At 44.1% G+C, this 18,866-nt stretch overlaps 1 non-coding gene across 1 annotated transcript; it reads left to right on the top strand.

Moving 5' to 3' along the window:
- The first annotated feature begins 12,049 nt into the window (after window positions 1-12,049).
- LOC119927408 lies at window positions 12,050-12,187 on the top strand. The gene has a single exon (XR_005450415.1). It is a non-coding gene; the product is annotated as a small nucleolar RNA SNORA7 (small nucleolar RNA).
- The last annotated feature ends 6,679 nt before the right edge of the window (window positions 12,188-18,866 follow it).

An 18,866-nucleotide genomic window follows, 5' to 3' on the forward strand; every position in this document is an offset into this window, starting at 1 on the left:
CCCCTCGAGTGCCCTTTGATAAATCCCTGTTACCTGTACTGTGCAGAAGGCAGAATTTGGTTCCAAAAGGAAAAAGATCCAGAAAGGTGGGCCCACAAAAACACTATAACATTTGTCGGAGCCCTCGGGCTACGTATGACCTTTCTTTCCACCATGGCATTTCCAACATAGATCGGGAAGTGGTTCCAAGTCGGAGCTACAAAGTGTTGCTGCTTCATTTTGACCTTTACTTCTGCCGGCTCATTTGCATCGGCTGTGTCCAGTCACCCCACTCCACTATGTGGGTTGCGGCAGGAATCAGGAGTGTGTGGTTTGGGTGGGATAAGAACTGGTTTTATGTGAAAGAAACTGGTTTTAAGATGGCAGGAGCACAAAGGCTGGGAGAAAGGGCATTCCTATCCCTCCCCCTTTCAAGCATTCCACAAATCTACACACCACCTCCAGTTTAGGCTTTGAAGTCTCCAGTGTATTCTGATTCCTTTCTTGACATTTCATCCTCTTTCCCCTGGAGGAAGTAGTAGCTTACAGGAAACATGAACAGAAGATAAAATTCAATTCAAATTTACAAAGGAATTTAGTTTTATTAATCTAGCAATGTAGTTTACTAAGCATCTCCTGGGTGCAGAGCAGCATAGCTAAGCATTTGGGAGAGCACAATGAAAGTTAATGACATGGTCACTGCCTTCAAGGAGCATACATTCTAATAATAATAATAATTGTGGTATTTGTTCATTCATTGTCGTATTTATTGAGCACTTACTGTGCGCAGAACACTGTACTAAGTGCTTGGAAGAGTACATTGTAACAATAAACAGTCCCATTCCCTACCCACAATGAACTTACAGTCTAGAAGTGAAGACAGATATTAATATAAGTAATTCAATTAGCGATATGTACATAAATGCTATCGGGCTGGGAGGGGGAACGAATTAAGAGAGCAAGACAGGGTGTTGTGGAAGGGAGTGGGAGAAGAGGAAAGGAGGGCTTAGGGAAGGTCTCTTGGAGGAGATATGCCTTCAATAAGCCTTTGAAGTGAGGGAGAGTCATTGTCTGTTGAATATGAGGAGGGAGGGCGTTCGTTGACGAGAGGTCGGCCATAAGGTAGACAAGATTGAGGTACAGTGCGAAGGTTACCATTAGAGTAGCAAAGTGTGTGGGTTGTAGTAGGAGAGTAACGAGGTGAAGTAGAAGGGAGCAAGGTGACTGAGTGCTTTTAAGTCAGTAGCAAGGAATTTCTGTTTGATATGGAGGTGGACGAGCAACCCCTGGAGTTTCTTGAGGTGTGGAGAAACATGGCCTGTACTAAGCGCTTGGGAGAGTCCAATGTAACAGAGTTGGTAGACATGTTTCCTATCCACAAGGAGCTTAGTCTCAAACAACTTGGCATGGTAGAACTTAAGGCCTTCTGGAAGCGGGTTTTCAGGGGGCTTTGAGGACAGAGAGAGCTGAATTAGAGGGTAGCTACGGGCATGGGTTAACAAATCAAGAGCGAGGAATGGAAAGAAGCTAGGCTTGGGAGGAGCAGCTGTGGTGTAGCAGAAAAAGGAAATGGTTAATGAAGGAGACGTCTGGTAGAGAGCTTTAAATCCAACCAACAGGAGTTTCTGCTCGACGCCAAGGAATGTAATAATAATTAATAATTCTGGTAGTTGTTTAGCGCTTACTATGTGCCAAGCAGTGTTCTGAGCACTGACGTAGATACAAGTTAATCAGGTTGGACACAGTCCCTGTGCCACTTGGGGCCCACGCTCTAAATCCCCATTTTTCAGATGAGGTAACTGAAGCCCAGAGAAGTGAAGTGACTTGCCTGAGGTCACACAGCAGGCAAGTGGCAGAGCCAGGATTAGAACCTAGGTCCTGACTCCAAGGCCTGTGCTCTATCCACTGAGCCATGATGGGTGGAAAGACATAAGGCAAATAGTGTTTCAAAAGGATTATCAGGAAGCAAGATGTAATATCATTCATTCATTCATTCATTCAGTTGTATTTATTGAGCACTTATTGTGTGCAGAGCACTGTACGAAGTGCTTGGAAAGTACAATTTGGCAACAAATAGAGATAGTCCCTACCCAACAACAATTAAAGAGGGAAGAGGTTGAAGGGTGGGAAATCAATGAGGGGCCTAATGTAGTTGTTACATTACACTACACAAGTAATGTAGTGTAGTTGAGGTCTAAAAAAAGCCTGAACCAGGCTGGTAGTTGTTTAGGTGGAGAGGAAGGGGTAGATCTAGGAAATTTTGGGGGGGAAAAAATGTCCAGATTTAGTAACAGATGAAGCAGCATGGCTTAGTGGGTAGAGCAAGGACCTGGTGAGTCAGAGGACCTGGATTCTAGTCCCAGCTCCGACACTTGTCTGCTCAGTGACTTTGGGCAAATCACTTCACTTAACTTCTCTGTGCCTCAGTTACTTCATCTATAAAATGGAGATTAAATCCTACCCCTTCCAAATTAGACTGTGAGCCCCCTGTGGAACAGGGATTGTGTCCCTGGCATCAAGTATAGTGCTTGGCACGTTGTAAGCGCTTTAACAAGTGCCATAAATGTTAGAGTCAGAAGATAGAGAGGAATTGAAAATGACACTTAAGTTGAAATTTCTAGGCCAGGGAATGTGGTGGTGGTGTTGACCATTTACCTGGAAAGTGAAGAGGAGTATATTCAGGAGGAAAGCTATGGAAATTAGTTTTAGCCCATTCTATAGACTGCTTTTAGAAGTGAATGCCACTGATTGTGATATCTGAAGAGTAGTGTGGTCTAGTGGAAAGAGCAAAGGCCTGAAAGTCATGGGTTCTAATCCTAGCTTTGCCACCTACCTGCTGTGTGATCTTGGGCAAATCACTTAGCTTCTCACTGCCTCAGTTTCCTCATCTGTAAAATGGGGATTCAATGTTTGTTCTCCTCCTTCTTAGACTTTGAGTCTGACATGGGGCAGGGGGGACTGCATCTGATCTGATTAACTGTACCCACCCCAGCACTTAGAACGTTGCTGGACACATAATAAGTGCATAACAAGTACATAAGCAATGTGGCTCAGTGGAAAAAGCACAGGCTTTGGAGTCAGAGGTCATGGGTTCAAATCCTGACTTTGCCAATTGTCAGCTGTGTGACTCTGGGCATGTCATTTAACTTCTCAGTACCTCAGTTACCTCATCTGTAAAATGGGGATTAAGACTGTGAGCCCCCCGTGGGACAACCTCATCACCTTGTAACCTCCCCAGTGCTTAGGACAGTGCTTTGCACATAGTAAGTGCTTAATAAATACGATTGATGATGAATAAATGCCATTATTATTATTATTAATAATAATAATCATAATGCCAATAATAGTATCTAATATAGCTTGTTAAGAATATAATCTTCATAAAGGTGACATCCCCTTATAACAAATTCTGACATAGCGGAGGATGCATTACAGTGATATTTTTTTACAAATCCTTGGCCACCTACCCTTAATGACAATGAATTTGTTATTATTATTATTATTATTATTATTATTATTATTATTATTATTATATTTGTAAGTGTTTACTATGTGCCAAGCACTGTAGTAAGTGCAGCGGAAGATCAATTAGTCATATTTATTGAGTGCTTGTTATGTGCAGAGCACTATACTAAATATTTGGGAGAGTACCATACAATAGAATTAACAGACAAGTTCCTTGCCCATAACAATCTCACAGTCTAGAGGGGGAGGAGAAGGATCAGAGGAGATAATAATAATAATAATTTTGGTATTTGTTAAGCACTTTGTGCAAAACACTGTTCTAAGCGCTGGGGAGGATACAAGGTGATCAGGTTGTCATTCATTCATTCATTCAATCATATTTATTGAGTGCTTACTGTGTGCAGAGCACTGTACTAAGCGCTTGGGCAGTACAAATTGGCAACATAGACAGACCCTACCCAACAACGGGCTCACAGTGGGGCTCACAATCTTAATCCCCATTTTACAGATGAGGTAACTGAGGCACAGAGAAGTTGTGACGCCCAAAGTCACACAGCTGACAAGCGGCAGAGCCGGGATTTGAACCCATGACCTCTGACTTCCAATCCCGGGCTCTTTCCACTGAGCCACGGAGATGTGACCTTAGTGTTGCTTTGAAGGTGAAGAGGTTTGTGATTTGGCATATATGAAGGGGGAGGGAGTTCCAGGCTAGTGGAAGGATGTAAGAAAGGGGTTGGTGGTGAGATAGACCAAACTGGGGAAAAGTGAGTTGGCTTGTGCTTGAGGAGCAGAGTGTGCAGGCTGGGCTCTAGCAGATTAGTAAAGTGAGGTGGGCTGGGGCGAGCTGATTGAGTGTTTTAAAGCCAATGGTGAGGAGTGTCTGTTGGATGCGGAAATAGATGGGCAGCCACTGGAGGTTCTTGAGGAGTGGGGAGAAATGAATGATTTTGTTGATAAATGATTCGTGAAGTATGGATTGGACTAGGGAGAGACAGGAGGCCGGGAGGTCAGTGACGAGGCAGATGCAGTAGTCAAGGTGAGGTAGGATTTGTGCTCGGATTGGCATGGTAGCAGTTTGGAGGGAGAAGAGAGGGCGGATTTTAGTGATGCGTGAAAGTAGAACCTACAGGATTTGTTGACACTGAATACGTCGGTGGAATGGGAGAGATGAGCCAAGGACAATGCCGAGGTTACGAGTTCGTGAAGTAGGGAGGGTAGTGGTGTTGTCTACAGTGATAGGGAAGACGGGGAGTTCAGAGTTTGGGTGGGAAGATAAGAAGTTCAGTTTTGGACATGTTTAATCTGAGGTGTTGGCGGGACTTCCAATTAAATATGTCTTGAAGGCAGGAGGACATGTGAGATTGCAGGGAAGGAGAGAGACCAGAGCGGGAGATGTAGATTTGGGAATCATCTGCATAGAGATGATAATTGAAACCATGGGAGCAAATGAGTTCTCCAAGGGAGTGGGTGTAGAGGGAGAATAGGACAACTAGAACTGAGCCTTGAGGGGACCCCTATTGTCAGAAGGTGGGAGGCAGAGGAGGAGCCAGCAAAAGAGACTGAGAAGGAGCCATCAGAGGGTTAGGAGGAGAACCTAGAACACACATATTCGTACATATTTATTCTATTTATTTTATTTTGTTAATATGTTTTGTTTTGTTCTCTGTCTCCCCCTTCTAGACTGTGAGCCCAGTGTTGGGTAGGGACCGTCTCTATATGTTGCCAACTTGTACTTCCCAAGTGCTTAGTACAGTGCTCTGCACACAGTAAGCGCTCAATAAATACGATTGAATGAATGAATGAATGAACCTAGAAAGAACAGTGTCAGTGAATCCAAGATTGGATGATGTTTCAAGAAGGGGGTGGTCTACAATATCAAAGGTGGCTGAGAGGTCTAGGAGGATTAAGATGGAGAAGGGACCATCAGATTTGGTGAGAAAGTCATTGGTTACCTTAGGGTTGTTGCTGTGGACTGAAGGGGGTGGAAGCCAGATTGGAGAGCATCTAGGAGAGAATTGGAGGAGAGGAAGTGGAGACAATGGGTGTAAACAACTTTCTCAAAAAGTTTGGAGAGAAATGGTAGGAGGGAGATGGGGCAATAACTGGAGGGAGCTGTGGGGTCAAAGGAGGGTTTTTTTAGGAGAGGGGTACAGAAACATGTTTGAAAGCAGTGAGAAAGAAGCTGTTAGAAAGTGAACAATTGAAGATGGACGTCAAGGAGGGAAGGAGGGAGGGAGCAAATGTTTTTAAAAGGTATGAAGGGATGGGGTCAGAAGCACATGTGGAAGGAATAGCAGCTTGGCTCAGTAGAAAGTGCATGGGCTTTCTAGTCAGAGGTCATGGGTTGAAATCCCATCTCTGCCAATTGTGTGACTTTGGGCAAGTCACTTAACTTCTCTGTGCCTCAGTTACCTCATCTGGAAAATGGGGATTAAGACTGTGAGCCCCCGTGGGACAACCTGATCACCCTGTAACCTCTCCAGCACTTAGAACAGTGCTTTGCACATAGTAAGCGCTTAATAAATGCCATTTAAAAAATAGATTTAGAGAGGAGGTGAGAGATTTCATCTTGGGTTACTGCAAGGAACATACGGAGAGTCAAAGAGGGTGGAGGAGGGGAAATTTTAGGGAGGTCACCCTGATGGTTTCAATATTGTTGATGAAGTAGGTAAGCCAGGTCATTAGGGGAAGGAGAAAGTGGGGGCGGAGGGCAGGAGGTTTAAGGGAGTTAAATATCTAGAACAGCTGGCAGAGACAGTGGGTATGGGAGTGAATTAGGAAGGAGAAATATTACTGTCAGGCAGTGGAGAGGTCCGAATTGAAGCAGATAAGAACAAATTTAAAGTGGACAAAGTCAGAGAGATGTCTGGATTTCCTCCAACAGTGCTTCATGGCTTGGGCACAGAAGCAGAAAAAGCAGACTGTGGAGGGTTGTGGGTTAATGGTATGAGACCGGCGGAGGGATAGGGGAGCAAAAGGGAGTTTAGTTCAGTGGAGAGGGTGGTGTCGAGTGTCATTTGGGTAGATATGTCTGGAAGGCAGGAGGAAATGAGAGGTTGCCGGGAAGGAGAGAGGTCAGGACGCGAGATGCAGATTTGGGAATCATAATAATCAGATCAAAGTTATCAGACCAAACACAGTCCCACATTGGGTGCACAGCTTAAATAGGAGGGAGAGTAGAGATTGAATCGCCATTTTGCAGATGAGGAAACTGAGGCACAGAGATGTTAAGTGACTGGCCCAAGGTCACAGAGTAGGCAAGTGGCAGAGCCAGGATTAGAACCCAGGTCCTCTCTAACTACCAGGCTTGTATTTTCTCATTCATTCATTCATTCAATCGTATTTATTGAGCGTTACTATGTGCAGAGCACTGTACTAAGCACCTGGGAAGTACAAATCGGCAACATATAGAGACGGTCCTTACCCAACAACGGGCTCACCATCTAGAAGGGGGAGACAGACAACAAAACAAAGCAAGTAGACAGATATCAATACCATCAGAATAAATAGAATTATGGCTACATACACATCATTAATAAAACAGTAATAAATGCTAAATACACTGCTTCCCATTAAATAATAAAGTGAAATGTTTTAAAGCAAATGAAACAAAAATTATTTTAAATCTAGTGACTTTAGCTATAAAACCATATAATCAGACTGGAGCCATCTTCATAGGAGGCAATCTTTGAATGGATAATTGCCACCCCTCCACCCAGTTGGAGCCAGTCTTCGATCAGAAATTATTTGTGTCTCATGGGCGCGACAATTATTGCAATTATTCTAATATCTGCGACCAGGAATTTAACACCCGCCTCAAACCCCTGCCCTCCTGCTCCCTCCATCTCGTGCCCCAAATGACTAGGCCACGTTCTTAATTGACAAAATAGAAACCATTAGTGTGATCTCTGTAAAATCTCTCCTGCCCCTCTATAGTCTCTTTCCTGCTCCTGCCCTCTTTTTGACTCTCCCATCTTTCCCAGCCGGATCTGAAGAGGAGAGCTCCCTCCTCTTTTCCAAATCTTTCCTCTCTGACCCCAGCTGTTTGTACTTTATGAAAACAGTCGTCCTCTCCCACCTTCCCTCCTTGTCCACCATCTTCAACTGTTCACTTTCCAATGGCTGCTTCTCCACTGCTTTCAAGCATGCTCATGACTCCCCTATCCTATAAAAAATCCTTTCCTTGGCACTATGGTTCATTCCAGTTTTCACCCCATCTCCTTCCTACCATTTCTCTCCATACTGTTTGAGCAAGTTGTCTACCCCGAGTAATAATAATAATTGTGGCATTTGTTAAGCACTTACTGTATGCCAGGCACTGTACTAAGTACCAGGGTGGATACAAGCCAATTGGGTTGGACACATCCCCTGTCCCACATGGGACTCAGTCTCAATCCCCATTTTACAGATGATGTAACTGAGGCACAGAGAAACGAAGTGACTTTCCCAGGCCACACAGGAGACAGGTGGCAGAGCCAGAATTAGAATCCATGACCTTCTGACTCTGAAGCCCATGCTCTATCCACTATGCCAGGCTGCTTCCTGATGCCTCCACTTCCTTTCTTCCAGTTCTCTCCTTGACCCCCTCCAATGTGGCTTCCTCCCCTTCGCTCAGCCAACCCTGCCTTCTCAAAAGTCACCAATTACCCCCTTTTTGCTAAATCCAATGGCCCCTATCCATCCTAACCCTCCTTGACCTCTCTGCTGCCTATGACACTGTGTATCACTCCCTTCTCCATGAAGATTATCTAACTTGGGCTTCACTGACACTGTCTTCTCCTGATTCTCCTCCTATCTCTCTGGACGCTCAATATCAGTCTCTTTCACAGGCACTTCCTCTGCTTCCCACTTTCTTACTGTGGGATTCCCTCAAGACTCAGTTCCCCTTCTATTCTCCATCTACACCCACTTCCTAAGAGAACTCTAGCTCCCATGGCTTCAGCTACCACCTCTATGAAGACGATCCCCAAATCTACTTCTCCAGCCCTGATCTTTCTCCCTTTCTGCAGTCTCGCATTTCCTTCTGCTTTCAGGAGCTATTTGGATGTCCCGCTGACACCTCAAACCTTGCATGTCTGAAACCAAACTCCACATCTTCCCTCCCAAATCCTGTCCTCCCCATGTCTTTCCCATCACTGTTGAAAACACAGCTACCCTCACTGTCTCATGAGCCCAAAACCTAGGCATTACCTCAACTCATCTCTTATTCAACCTACATATTCAATCTGTCACCAAATCCTGTCGGTTCTACCTTCACAGCATCACTTGTTTTGATGTGTATATATCTATATTCTATTTATTTATATTGATGCCTGTTTGCTTGTTTTGATGTCTGTCTCCCCCCTACTAGACTGCAAGCCCATTTTGGGCAGGGATTGTCTCTCTTTGTTGCTGAATTGAACTTTCCAAGCACTTAATACAGTGCTCTGCACACAGTAAGTGCTCAATAAATACGATTGAATGAATTGATTGAATGAATAAAATCTTCCCTTTTCTGTCCATCCAAACTGCTACTATGCTAATCAGAGCATTTATCATACCTCACCTTGGGTACTGCATCAGACTTCTCTCTGACCTCCCTTTCTCCTGTCTCTTCCCACTCCACTCCATACTTGCCTCTGCTGTCTCCTCAAGAATCACCAGTGGTTATTCAACAGTACTCTGCACACAGTAAGTGCTCAATAAATACGATTGAATGAATCCACTGAAACTACACTCCTCTAATGCCATCCTACTCGATTTTTCTCAATCTCATCTATCTGGCCACCAACTCCTTGTCCACATCTTGCCTCTGGCCTGGAATTTCCACCCGCCCCCCAGCTTCAAATACAAAAGACCACCATTACATTCCCCGGAAACTGCCCTCTCAAAGGTCTCCTGCTTGCCAAATCCAACGGCTCATACTCTATCCTAATCCTCCTCGACCTCTCAGCTGCCTTTGACAGTGTGGACCACCCCCTTCTCCTCAACATGCTATCCAACCTTGGCTTCACAGACTCCGTGCTCTCCTGGTTCTCCTCTTATCTCTCCGGTTGCTCATTCTCAGTCTCTTTTGCAGGCTCCTCCTCCCCCACCCATCCCCTTACAGTGGGGGTTCCTCAAGGTTCAGTGCTTGGTCCCCTTCTGTTCTCAATCTACACTCACTCCCTTGGTGACCTCATTCGCTCCCACGGCTTCAACTATCATCTCTACGCTGATGACAGCCAAATCTACATCTCTGCCCCTGCTCTCTCCCCCTCCCTCCAGGCTCACATCTCCTCCTGCCTTCAGGACATCTCCATCTGGATGTCTGCCCGCCACCTAAAACTCAACAAGTCCAAGATTGAACTCGTTGTCTTCCCTCCCAAACCCTGCCTGCTCCCTGACTTTCCCATCACTGTTGACGGCACTTCCATCCTTCCCGTCTCACAGGCCCGCAACCTTGGTGTCATCCTTGACTCCACTCTCTCATTCACCCCTCACATCCAAGCCGTCACCAAATCCTGCCGGTCTCAGCTCTGCAACATTGCCAAGATCCGCCCTTTCCTCTCCATCCAAACTGCTACCATGCTCGTTCAAGCTCTCATCCTATCCCGTCTGGACTACTGTATCAGCCTCCTCTCCGATCTCCCATCCTCGTGTCTCTCCCCACTTCAATCCATACTTCAAGCCACTGCCCGGATTGTCTTTGTCTAGAAACACTCTGGGCATGTTACTCCCCTCCTCTAAAATCTCCAGTGGCTACCGATCAATCTGTGCATCAGGCAGAAACTCCTCACCCTCGGCTTCAAGGCTGTCCATCACCTCGCCCCCTCCTACCTCACCTCCCTTCTCTCCTTCTACGGCCCAGCCCATACCCTCCGCTCCTCTGCCGCTAATCTCCTCACCGTGCCTCGTTCTCGCCTGTCCTGCTGTCGACCCCCGGCCCACGTCATCCCCCTGGCCTGGAATGCCCTCCCTCCCAACATCCGCCAAGCTAGCTCTCTTCCTCCCTTCAAGGCCCTACTGAGAGCTCACCTCCTCCAGGAGGCCTTCCCAGACTGAGCCCCCTCCTTCCTCTCCCCCTCTCCATTCCCCCGTCTTACCTACTTCCCTTCCCCACAGCACCTGTATATATGTATATATGTTTGTACATATTTATTACTCTATTTATTTTACTTGTACATATCTATTCTATTTATTTTATTTTGTTAATATGTTTGGTTTTGTTCTCTGTCTCCCCCTTCTAGACTTTGAGCGCACTGTTGGGTAGGGACCATCTCTATATGTTGTCAGCTTGTACTTCTTGAGCGCTTAGTACAGTGCTCTGCACACAGTAAGTGCTCAATAAATACAATTGATTGATTGATTGATTGATTTTCCCTACCTTCAGTGCCTTATTAAAATTATACCTCCCCAAAAAGGTTGTTTTCCCCAGCTAAGCCCTCATTTCCCCTGTTCCCTTACTCTTCTGTGTTGCATATACACTTAGATCCGTACCCTTTAAGCACTTGATGTGTCCCCCCCCACCAACCCCCCAGTACTTATGTATATATCCACAATTTATTTTAGCATCTATCTCCCCCTTGAGACTGTAAGCTCCTGATAGGCAGGGATCATGACTTCCACCTTTGTATTATACTCTCCCAAGCGCTTAATACAATGCTCTGCACAAAGTAAGCCCTTGATAAATATGATTTATTGACTAATAGTGGGGCTTAACAAAAATATCAGTTATTATTATTATTATTATTATTATTATTATTATTATTATTCTGTTCTGAATATGTGCCTCAGTTACCCCATCTGTAAAATGGGGTTTAAGACTTTGAGTCCCATGTGGAACAGGGACTGTGTCCAACCTGATTAGCTTGTATCTACCCCAGCGCTTAGAACAGTTTTGGCACATAGTAAGCACTTAACAAATACCATCATTATCGTCATGCAGAATACTCTTGAATATGACCTTGAAGTGAAAAAATATGATTTCTGCCTTCAGGAATGTGGGAGAAAAGACCATGGCGAGAAATCTTTTCCTGGCATTTGCTCCTAGATTCCACTGTTGGACTTTCCCAGAGCTCCTGCTTTCGGTTAATTTTTCCCTGCCAATATCCTCATTTTCCTCCCACTATTTACTACTAGTCCAGTGGTATTGGCTGGGTCTCTTGTTAAAAATAGTGATTTCTGGAAAACCTAATTAGTGTAGCATACCGCATTAGTGATTTTACAACCGGAAGAATTTCAACAATTTTCTTTTTAATTTTATAGGCAATTTGCAGAGACCATATTGAAATAACTTTCCCATTCCTAAATTGCAGCCGCTTCTGGCAGGAAATGTTAAGCAATGGTCTCTGAGGAGAGAGCCTCCAGTTCTTGTTCTGAACTTAAGACAGGACTGCGGTGTGTTATAAAGCAGCATTTTTTCTTCCCAAAGACATAGTTGGCTTCCGTTAATGATCGGAAATTCTCTGCTGATGAGTTCTAGTCTCAGAGTTTGGGGATGAAAGACATTACATAAGCGGAAGGTATTTAATGTACATTTAGGAACAGCTCAACAGGAAAGCAAATCAAATTTATGGGTGTGATTGAACTATGAGGATTTGGGGGCTTGCCTTCTTTTTTGTCAGTGTCACTAGTAATATAGACAACCCTCTCAGGATAGCACCTGGAGAGTTTCCAGTACTCCAACAGTGTTGGCTACAGGAGGGAGAGTCAAGCAAAAGACTAACCATTCCATTCCTAGCTTGGCCAGTGGCTAGTGAGTGGAAGGCAATCTGCTACAAGTCAAAACTCACCTGTGCTGGGCAGCAGCAGCATGGGAAAGCATCAAGGGTGGAGACTCAAGTTTACTGCGTGGAAGAAAGCAATGTTAACCACTTCTGTATTTTTACCAAGAAAACTCTCTGGATACACTACCAGAAGGATGGCAGATGGAGGTGGGGCATTCTGGAAGAGATGTGTCCATGGAGTCACTATGGGTCGGGAACGACTTGACAGCATAAGACAAGATTCTGCTTATTACTAGGTTTCAAAATATAATTCAATGCCTCATCTGTCGACAGCATAAGACAAGACAAATACTTAGTGTAGTGTTTTGCACAGAGATTCTCAGTAATACTACTGATCAGCATGGCCTAATGGAGAGAGCACAGGCCTGGGAGTCAAAAGCCCTGGGTTCTAATCCCACCTCTGCCAGTTGCCCACTGTGTGACCTTGGGCGAATCACTAAATTTCTCTGAGCCTCAGTTCCCTCATCTGTAAAATGGGGATTAAGGCTGTGAGCCCCATGTGGGACAGGGACCGTGTCCAACTTGACTAGCTTGTATCTTCCCCTGAGCTTAGAACAGTGCTTGATGCATAGTAAGCGCTTAACAAATACCATTATTATTATTCCAGCCTATCCCTGTCACCTCTCCGAGTTGAGAGCAGGCATTTGTCAGGGCTCCTGCTGCAGTCTGGGGACAATTTCTTTTCTTTTTAATCATCAATCATATTTATTGAGCGCTTACTGTGTGCAGAACACTGTACTAAGCGCTTGGGAAGTACAAGTTGGCAACATAGAGACAGTCCCTACCCAACAGTGGGCTCACAGTCTAAAAGTAATGGTAATGGTATTTTTAATGGTATTGTGAACTGCTAAGACCCAGGCTCCAAAGACCCATGCTCTTTCCACTAGATGGTTAACTCTCTCTAGACTGTAAACTCCTTCTGGGCAGAAAATGTGTCTAGAGAAGCAATGTGGCTCAGTGGAAAAATCCCGGGCTTGGGAGTCAGAGGTTATGGGTTCTAATCCCGACTCCACCACTTGTCAGATGTGTGACTTTGGGTAAGTCACTTAACTTCTCTGTACCTCAGTTACCTCATCTGTAAAATGGGGATTAAGACTGTGAGCCCCATGTGGGACAACCTGATTACCCTGTATCCCCCCCAGCACTTAGAACAGTGCTTGGCACATAGTAAGTGCATAACAAATGCCATCATTATTATTACCAACCTCGTGATATTGTATCAATCAACCAAGCAATCAATATTTATTGCACATTTACTGTGAGCAGAGCACTGTAGTAAGCACTTGGGAGAAAACAATGCAAGGCTTTCTGTTAGATGGGGAGGTGGATGGGCAACCACTGGAGGTTTTTCTTTCATTTATTCATTCATTCAATCAATCATATTTATTGAGCATTTACTGTACGAAGTGCTTGGAAAGTACGATTTGGCAACATGTAGAGACAGTCCCTACCAAACAACGGGCTCACAGTCTAGAAGTGGGAGACAGACGGCAAAACAAAACAAGTGAGCGTGGCTCAGTGGAAAGAGCGCGGGCTTGGGAGTCAGAGGTCATGGGTTTGAATCCTGCCTCCCCCACATGTCTGCTGTATGACCTTGGGCAAGTCACTTCACTTCTCTGTGACTCAGTTCCCTCATCTGTAAAATGGGGATTAAGACTGTGAGCCCCACATGGGACAACCTCATCTCCTTGTGTTCCCCCCAGCGCTTAGAACAGTGCTTTGCACGTAGTAAGCACTTAACAAATACCAACATTAAGTAGACAGGTGTCAATACCATCAAAATAAATAGAATTATAGTTCTATACACACAATTAATAAAATATGTAGAGAAATATGTACAAATATGCACAAGTGCTGTGGGAAGGGGAAGGTGTTAGGGCAGAGGGAGGGAATGGGGGCGAGGGGAGGGGAAGAGGAGCAGAGGATAAGGGGGGCCTCAGTCTGGGAAGGCCTCCCTGGAGATGGTGAGCTCTCAATAGAGCTTTAAAGGGAGGAAGAGAACTAGTTTGGCGGATGTGTGGAGGGAGGGCATTCCATGCCAGGGGTAGGATGTAGGCCAGGGGTTTGGAGGAGAGGAGAGATATGGACCAAACTTTTTTTAGAAAAATGATCTGGGCAGCAGAGTGAAGTAAGGACTAGAGAGGTGAGAGGCTAGAAGAGGTAGGGAGATTGGCGAAGAACTTGATGCTGTAGTCAAGGTTGGTTACAATAAGTTTTAGACTGTGAGCCCACTGTTGGATAGGGACTGTCTCTATATGTTGCCAACTTGTACTTCCCAAGTGCTTAGTACAGTGCTCTGCACACAGTAAGCACTCAATAAATACGATTGATGATGATAAGTGCTTGGATTGGCATAGGAGCAGTTTGGATAGAGATGAACCCAATTGCTTAGTGCAGTGCTCTGCACATGGTAAACGCTTAATAAATACCATTGATTGATTTGTGTCTCCCAAAATATTTTGTCCTTTCTTCCATCTACTGCCATTTTCTCACAGCTTTTACAGGCTAACTGCCTTCCTTCAAGGCCCTACTGAGAGCTCACCTCCTCCAGGAGGCCTTCCCAGACTGAGCCCCCTCCTTCCTCTCCCTCTCGTCCCCCTCTCCATCCCCACCGTCTTACCTCCTTCCCTTCCCCACAGCACCTGTATATATGTATATATGTTTGTACATATTTATTACTCTATTTATTTTACTTGTACATATCTATTCTATTTATTTTATTTTGTTAATATGGTTGGTTTTGTTCTCTGTCTCCCCCTTCTAGACTGTGAGCTCACTGTTGGGTAGGGACTGTCTCTATATGTTGCCAACTTGTACTTCCCAAGCGCTTAGTACAGTGCTCTGCACACAGTAAGCACTCAATAAATATGATTGATTGATTCCTTGAAGTTGCTTCCTTTGCTCTTCTAAATAGCTTCTAATCGCTGTACAAAGAAAGGTGTGAAGCATCTAGTAGCATTGAATGTGTTTAATATCCAGAAGGTGAGGAGCTATTAGATAGAGAGATACAATCACTTAGTTTACCCACTCACAACAGAGTGCAACTGATGTGGCAGAATAATAATAATAATAATAATAATAATAATAACAATAATAATTGTAGTATTTGTTAAGTACTTACTATGTGCCAGATGCTATATTGAGTGCTGGGGTAAATCGTGTTGGACACAGTGTCTATCCCACATAGGGATCACAGTCTTAACCCCCATTTAGCAGATGAGGGAACTGAGGCACAGAGAAGTAAAATGACTTGCCCAAGGTCACACAGCAGACCAGTGGCAGAGCCAGGATTAGAACTCACCCAGGCCGTGCTGTTTCCAGTAGGCCACACCATGGAGACATTGTTTTTCAGGTCTGGGGTCCATGCAATCCTGTTTATAAATATCCTATGCCCCTGGGGTGTGCAGAGGAGTATGACAGACACTAGTTAGCTCCAGCAGAAACTAGCTTCCTTCCTTAAATTCAGATTCACCATGCCCCCAAATCCAGTGCCAAACCAGCTGATGGATTTCACATTTTTCTGACAAAGAATAAGGTCAAGGAAGCAAGATAAACAGAACTACTTTAAAGATAAACTATGTGTCGGCATATTTATGTAAAATGTGTAAAAATAAACCTCAGTAAAATTGCCTTTTCGGTAAGCACAAATTGGAACCCTCTATCTCTCCTAATGTACTGTAGAAGTATCCATATTAGAGCTGATTATTTTTCTTTGAACTTAAATCCGTCATGAAGATTCAGAAGAAAAATGAGCAAAAACCTGGGTCATGCCATCTGAGAGTTCAAAAGGCAAATTTCATGCTTAATGCTGTTTTTGTGATTAATCACTCTGGTGATTAAAATTCTCTGGCAAACAGGAGCCTGTATTATAATACTAGTTCAAAGAGCTTCATTGTCCCAGCCTGGTGCTTTCAAATAGAACTGAACTATTTTGTAGAGTAGAGGTGGGAAGAGAGTTGGGATTTTTTTTTCTGAAGAAGCAACAGTAAAGAATTGAAACCTCTCCCTGTTGTATTGTTTTCTTCCCGTGTTACCTGGTTCCTGTGGCTTGACAACCCATAGGGAAAAAAGCCTCCGTTTTTTTCCAGTTCTGTCTCAAATACACACTGGGAAGAAGCTCCTACTTTGAAGCAAGAGGGGATGGCTGAAGTTGAATTATTGTTTTAAATCCCGTGTTTTTCCTTTCTCAGAGTTGTTTTCCCTTCCAGGGATTTCTTTGTCCTTGCCGGGTTAATGAAGTCAAGGCCGTAGAAAAATACTGAAAGATTTTGGAGTACCCTTTTGTAAATTTTTGAACTCTAATGACCTATCCCATGAGAAACTAGAAGGGCCCTAGGTTTTTTAGGATAAATCTTGGCTTCCTTGATTGGCTGGAGCAGGAAGGCTACATTGCTTTCTCACTTGAGCTTTGTTCTCATATTTATTCCTGAAATGGGACCTTGGGAGTCCCCGACGAGCCCATCCCTGGTTTAGGTGAGGATCCCAGAAGGCTCTCACACGTCTCTTAATCTTGGTTCACTTTGTCTTGTTGACCTGGGAGAAACACGGATTAAGAAGTGAGGGGCACAGTGCATTGTGGCTTAGTGGAAAGAGCCCAGGCTTGGGAGTCAGAAGTCATGGGTTCTAATCCCAGCTCTGCCACTTGTCAGCTGTGTGACTTTGGGCAAGTCACTCAACTTCTCTACGCCACAATTACCTCATCTGTACAATGGGGATTTAGACTATGAGCCCCACATGTGGCAAGCTGATTATCTTGTATCTACTCCAGGGTTTAGACCAGTGCTTGGCACCTAGTAAGTGCTTAACAAATACCATTCTTATTTTTGTCTGGTGATTATGGGCTCAATCAATCAATCAATGATATCTATGGAGCACTTAGTATGTACAGAGTACTGTACTAAGCACTTGGAAGAGTACAATCAAATCTACATCTCCACCCCTGTTCTCTCTCCCGCCCTCCAGGCTCGCATCTCCTCCTGCCTTCAGGACATCTCCAACTAGATGTCTGCCCACCATCTAAAACTCAACATGTCCAAGACTGAGCTCCTTATCTTCCCTCCCAAACCCTGTCCTCTCCCTGCCACTGTGGATGGCACAACCATCCTTCCCATCTCCCAAGCCCGCAACCTTGGTGTCTTCCTTGACTCCGCTCTCTCATTCACCCTGCACATCCAATCCGTTACCCAAACCTGCCGGTCTCACCTTCACAACATAGCCAAGATCCGCCCTTTCCTCTCCATCCAAACCGCTACCTTGTTGGTACAGTCTCTTATCCTATCCCAAATGGATTACTGCATCAGCCTCCTTTCTGATCTCCCAGGGATTGTCTCTCTCTGTTGCTAAATTATACTTTCCAAGCGTTTAGTACAGTGCTCTGCACACAGTAAGCTCTCAATGAATACAATTGAATGAATGAATGAATACAATCAACAAAATTAGCAGAAACATTCCCCCGCCATAATGAGTTTAGAGTGTAGAGAGGGAGAAAGACATGAATATAAAAAATAAGTAATTTACAATATATAAAGATATGTATGTAAATGCTGTGGGGTTGAGGGTGGGGAAAATATCAAATGTCCAAATTGGAATTTCCCAATTGGAAAGTGTTTGAGAACCCCTGTTCTGGTAATTTGGGAGAGCTTCTAGCTTCTTTTCCCCTCCTTCAGTCACTAGTGATATTTACTGAGCACTTACTGTGAGCAGAACACTGTACAAAACGCTTGGGAGATTTGGTAGGCATGTTCCCTACCCAGGAGGAGTTTACAGCCTAGAAGGGATTTAAGTTTCTGGATGCTCTAGTTCTGAATTTGTCCTAATTATCATCAGTATGTTCTTCCTTTAATGAGCTTTGTACATTTTCTGTTTTAAACTTCCTGGCATGTGTTTTCATATTTTACAGAAATTTATTTTAATGGTGGTCTCCCTAGAGGACAGAGATTATGTCTACTAACTCTACATTTTTACAGTATTTGTTAAGCATTTACTACGTGCAGGCACTGTACTAAGCACTGGGGTAGATACGAGGTAATTGAGGTGGATACAGACCATGTCCCATATGGGACTCACAGTATTATACTCTTCCAAACCCTTAGTACCGTGCTCCATACAAAATAAACTCTCAAAGCATACTTTTGTTCTATCTATTCTAATGGTATTGACACCTGTCTACTTGTTTTGTTGTCTGTCTCCCCCTTCTAGACTGTGAGCCCATTGTTGGGTAGGGACCGTCTCTATATATTGCCAATTTGTACTTCCCAAGTGCCTAGTAAAGTGCACTGCACATAGTAAGCGCTCAATAAATATGATTGAATGAATGAATGAATCAAACCGCCAACTTTATGAGATTTTAAATCTAGTTCTAAAACTCACATACTTTGTATAAATCTATTGAAACCAATTTGTACTTCCCAAGTGCCTAGTAAAGTATTCTGCACATAGTAACCGCTCAATAAATATGATTGAATGAATGAAACCACCAACTTTATGAGATTTTAAATCTAGTTATAAAACTCACATACTTTGTCTAAATCTATTGAAATACTGTTCATGTAGCATTACATTTTATAATGTGTTTAATATGCTATTTTATTTAGCATTTTGGGGGGTATACCTTTCAGAACTGAGAGAGGATTACAGGATTAGATGTGGTCGCTTAGTGGAAAACTGGGAGACAAT

This window comes from Tachyglossus aculeatus, chromosome 4 (assembly GCF_015852505.1).
Source record: "Tachyglossus aculeatus isolate mTacAcu1 chromosome 4, mTacAcu1.pri, whole genome shotgun sequence".
Classification (NCBI taxonomy): Eukaryota; Metazoa; Chordata; class Mammalia; order Monotremata; family Tachyglossidae; genus Tachyglossus; species Tachyglossus aculeatus.